The sequence below is a fragment of the Triticum dicoccoides genome, chromosome 1B, assembly GCF_002162155.2.
Source record: "Triticum dicoccoides isolate Atlit2015 ecotype Zavitan chromosome 1B, WEW_v2.0, whole genome shotgun sequence".
Classification (NCBI taxonomy): Eukaryota; Viridiplantae; Streptophyta; class Magnoliopsida; order Poales; family Poaceae; genus Triticum; species Triticum dicoccoides.
Genome location: NC_041381.1, coordinates 461,455,615 through 461,460,912, shown reverse-complemented (window position 1 = coordinate 461,460,912; position 5,298 = coordinate 461,455,615). Strand labels below are relative to the sequence as shown.

At 47.7% G+C, this 5,298-nt stretch overlaps 1 long non-coding RNA gene across 1 annotated transcript; it reads right to left on the bottom strand.

Annotated features, from left to right (window-relative positions):
• Positions 1-1,760: 1,760 nt before the first annotated feature.
• LOC119306972 lies at positions 1,761-2,547 on the bottom strand. The gene is made up of 2 exons (XR_005149095.1): positions 2,224-2,547; positions 1,761-2,093 (listed from the first exon to the last, which is right to left on the bottom strand). It is a non-coding gene; the product is annotated as an uncharacterized LOC119306972 (long non-coding RNA).
• Positions 2,548-5,298: the final 2,751 nt, after the last annotated feature.

Genomic DNA, 5,298 nt, shown 5'->3' with positions numbered 1-5,298 from the left:
TTAGCCCATGATAAGCTCTCGCGATCAACGAAGGATATACCTTCTCCCAGGAAGACCCGATCAGACTCGGAATCCCGGTTTACAAGACATTTCGACAATGGTAAAACAAGACCAGCAAAGCCGCCCGAATGTGCCGACAAATCCTGATAGGAGCTGCACATATCTCGTTCTCAGGGCACACCGGATTGTCCAAACTTCCGGTAGGCCAACCCAGAGTTGCCCCTGGTGGCCACCGGCGGTTGACAGGTTGGACCAACACTCACGACGAGCACTGGCCCGGGGGGGTAAAATAAAGATGACCCTTGAGTCTGCAGAACCCAAGGGAAAAAGGCTTAGGTAGGCAAATGGTAAAACCAAGGTTGGGCCTTGCTGGAGGAGTTTTATTCAAAGCGAACTGTCAAGGGGGTCCCATAAATCACCCAACCGTGTAAGGAACGCAAAATCCGGGAATATAACACCGGTATGACGGAAACTAGGGCGGCAAGAGTGGAACAAAACACCAGGCATAAGGCCGAGTCTTCCACCCTTTACCAAGTATATAGATGCATTAATTAAATAAGAGATATTGTGATATCCCAACATAATCCTGTCCATCATGAAGCAATCTTCAACTTCACCTGCAACTAACAACGCTATAAGAGGGGCTGAGCAAAAGCGGTAACATAGCCAAACAACGGTTTGCTAGGAAGGGTGAAAAGGTTAGAGGCTGACATGGCAATATGGGAGGCATGGTAAACAAGTGATAGGTAGCGCAGGATAGCGATATAACGAAGCAACTAGCAAGCAAAGATAGAAGTGATATCGAGGGTAAAGGTCATCTTGCCTGAAATCCCGCAAGGAAGAAGAACGAGTCCAAGAAGAAGACAAACGGACGTAGTCGAAAGAATCCTCACAACTCCGGAACGAAACCGAAGCTAACGAGAGAAGCAAACCGGAAAGAAGCAAACAATATGGTAAACACGCAAGCATAAACATGTCATGATGCACAATCAAGTATGATGCATGTCCGGTTTAATGAGGCATGGCATGGCAAAGTGCAACAAACAATACTACAAGTTAAGTGGAGCTCAATATGCAACGAGTTGCATATTGACGAAACACCACATCAATTATTTAGTTCTCTCTCGGTTATGTACCCAACAATATTAAATGTTATTAAACATGGCAAGGGGTGAAGCATGAGCAAACCACCTATTTAGGCAAGTTTAAATGAGGCCGGAAACAACAAACAACAATTCCGGAAAATCCCCATATGTCATTTAGCAATTTAATGCAAACACAATTTCAAACATTTAAATGTTGTTAACATGATGCGAATGACATAATCAAGGTTTATGCAATTTTTATGAAAACGTTGACATGAGCAAGATATGAAACATTTGTCGCCATGGCGGAAGGAAAAAGGTGCCACGGCGGTGAAACGGAAATGGTGCCACGGCAACATTCTGGTCCTGGTAACTCACGGAGATACCGGTGCAAAAGGAAGTGAGCGTGAGCGAGTCATGCAAGGATGGTGGGGTGCTCCCGAATTCCGGGTTCCCACGGGACGGCGGCATGGCAAACGCGGAACGTGCAAAGACAAACGGGCACGGTGTAAACACAAGCATCTCATACAACACACATTCATATGCTCACGGGCGGTCATCATCTCGGGATTATACCTTTGAAGCGTGCATTTCGGAGCGGTTCGGGTTCGATACGATGTATAGGAAGTAGTCGTTCTTGCAGCGGTCGTAGTGGAAGTAGTTGTACTCGTGTCGTAGTGGAACTAGAGGTACATGACGTCTTGTCGAAATCACGGCAACGGTAGTTGTACACATTTTCGTAGATGTTCAGGTCGACGGTAGTGGCACACGTGGTAGATGAACTTGGCGATCCGAAGGGGTACTTGGTAGGTCGTCGAGGTACTTGTAGGTACTTGTTCTTGGCGATCCCGTAGACGCGGTAGAGGTACTTGACGCGTCATCATTTAGTCGAACTTGGCGGTCTTGAGGAACGGTAGTGGTACTGGGCGAGATACACGTCCACGGTAGTCTTCAGACTTGGTTTTCCCGTGCATGACTCCACGGGTCCTGTGGTAACTCGGCGATGGCCTTGGCAAAGAGGCGGCAGCATCAGTCGAAGGAAGCAACAGCGGCATCTTGGCCGGAAGACGACGGGCGATGGGGGCGTCGGCCCCTGGTTCAAAGCAAAGGCGAGGCGCTGGCCTCGAGCGACGCTCACCAGCAGGAATAGTGATGGGGTCGCAGCACCATGGGGATGGAGGTGCTCGGTCAATGCTGGAAGCCAGCGAGGCAGAGGAGGTCGGACGGGCTGAAGGCGCTTGGGATCGAGCTCCTCTCGATCCAGAGCATGGTTGCGGGCGCGGGACGGAGGTTGGGCGCGCGGAGGCACGACAGAGGGTTGCAGGACGACGCGAGGTCGCAGGAGATGGAGGACGGAGGAGCTTGGCGATGATGACGTCGTCGAGGAGGAGCGAGGCCGGAGCGATGACGAGCCGAAGGGCGGCGAGGAAGAGGGAGCTCCTCTCCATGGCACGAGGAGGGAGACGTGAGGCAGGGGGCGCCGGAGTTGGCCTCCAGTGGCGGCGCGGGAGGCCCGGCGCGGCATCGGCGAGAGGGTGCAGCAGCTGCTACTGCTGCCGGCGGCGAGGTCGAGGCGGTTTGGTGGCGACGAGGAGGAAGGAAGAGACGGCGCGACGGAGGAGGAATCACGGTGGAGGCGGCAAGCCGGCGAGGGGACCGGGCGCAGGGAGCTCCACTACCTGGCTCGATGCGTGCGCGCGATGGGGATCGAGACGAAGGGGAGTTGCGGCACAAGGGAGGGGAGCAGGGGATCGAGCAGGAGGCTCTCCCTGGCGCTAGGGTTAGCGAGGGAGAGAGGCTGGGCTGGCCTTCGGGGCTAGGGTTAGAGCTGGGCCTTGAGAGGCAAATGGCCCGGCGCGGGCGACTGGGCTGCTGGGCTTCTTCCTTGCTCTTCTTTAACTCTTTAGCAGAAAAGAAATTAGAGGGAAGAAAAAGAAAGAGAGGGTTAGGGAAAGAATTTGAGAATGAAGACAATTTTCCTGGACTCATAAAAATGAGCTTGATCCAAGAAAACTATAAATGAGCATGTGCACGAAGATTGGATTCGAACTCGTTTGAAATAAATTCAAATGAGTTTGAATAAGAAGTGCGCGTTTGAAAGGTCCAAAAATGTTGATATTTTTGGTGGGGCTCCGGTAAACAGAGAAACAATTATTGACAAGGTTTTCAGGTCAACTCGGAGCAGAAAAAGGCATGGGATATTTTGCAAGTGTGTTATGATCAATTTTAAAAATGAAATATTTATTATAGCTCCCTAATAATAGTAGGAGACTTTGAATATGTTTTAAAGAGAAATCACCATGTGAATATCCCTCGATTTAAATAGATCAACGATCTATGCAATTTATTTAAAAGAGTTATAAAATTAATGATATGATGGCATGATGACATGATGCAATGCAAAAATAAAAGATCAAGCACAAAAGAAACACACGGCGAAACTCGAAATAGCTGGAAGTCTTCTAGAGTGTCGGTCTCGGGGCATTACAGTAAGTGTCGAAGAAATCCTCTTCTTCTTTCTGGGTATAACCCTTAGCCACAAGCCTAGCCTTGTACTTCTCAACAGTACCATCGGGCCTAAGTTTCTTCTTGAACACCCACTTACATCCCAATGGTTTACAACCATAAGCACGATCAGTGATCTCCCATGTCCCGTTAGCCAAGATGGAATCCATCTTGCTACGGACCGCATCCTTCCAGTAGTCAGCATCCGGAGATGCATAAGCTTCTAAAATGGAACTGGGAGTGTCATCATCCACGAGGTACACGAGGAAATCATCACCAAAAGACTTTGCAGTCCTTTGTCTCTTGCTCCTAACAAGAGCTTGCTCGTCATCCTCCGTGGAACTCTCATCACTTTTATGTTCATAATATTTCATCGGAATGGCAGGTTCAGGAGTCTCATTAGATTCCAGTCTAGAAGTGCTTTACATATCTCTCATGGGGAAAATATCCTCAAAGAATGTAGCATCCCTAGACTCCATGATCGTACCGACCTTCACGTCGTGTACATCAGATTTCACCACTAGAAATCTATAGCCAACGCTATGCTTGGCATACCCAAGAAAAACGCAATCCACGGTCTTTGGTCCCAGCTTGCACTTTTTGGTTATCGGCACGTTGACTTTCGCCAAACAGCCCCAAGTGCGTAAGTAAGAGAGTGTAGTTATTTTCTTTTCCCATTGCTCATAGGGAGTAGTTTCATTATCCTTTGTGGGAACTTTATTCAGGACATGACATGATGTCAATACAGCCTCCCCCCACCATGCCTTGGATAAACCTGATGTATCTAACATGGGGTTAACGAAATCAGTTAGAATACGGTTTTTCCATTCGGCAACCCTGTTTGACTGGGGTGAGTAGGGAGGCGTCCTCTCATGAATAATACCATATTCCGCACAAAATAAATCAAACTCATTAGAAAAGTACTCTCCACCAGGATCAGACCGGACTCGTTTTAGTTTCTTCTCAAGTTGGTTCTCAACTTCAACCTTATAGACTTTAAAGTAGTGTAGAGACTTATCCTTAGTATTTAACAAATACACATAGCAGAATCTAGTGGAATCATCAATCATAGTCATGAAGTATTTCTTTCCACCTTTAGTCAACACACCATTCATCTCACAGAGATCTGAATGTATGAGCTCTAACGGTGTCAGGTGTCTCTCCTTCACAAGCTTATGAGGCTTAGGAGGTTTCTTAGCTTGCAGACACGCATGGCACTTAGAGCCTTTGGCTAAAGTGAAACTCGGGATTAAATCCATCTTGGCTAGCCACGTCATAAAACCGAAATTTATGTGACAAAACGTGAATGCCAAACCTCATATTCGTTCACATTAGAATGAATTTGGTTCACGACTTTATTACAGAAATCCTCCAGGGAAAGGCGGAACAAACCACCACACTCATATCCTTTTCCAACAAATAGTCCATATCGATATACGACTACTTTGTTAGACTTAAATACTAACTTAAACCCTTCTTTACATAGAAGGAAGCCACTAATGAGATTCTTCTTGATGGCGGGGACATGCTGCATGTTCTTCAGTTGCACGATCTTTTCCGAAGTAAACTTCAGATCGACCGTGCCAACACCATGAACTAAAGCATGCAAGCCATTACCTATCAGGACGGAACAATCTCGTGCGACCTGGTAAGAAGAAAACAAAGACACATCAGCACACACATGAATATTGGCCCCAATGTCAACCCA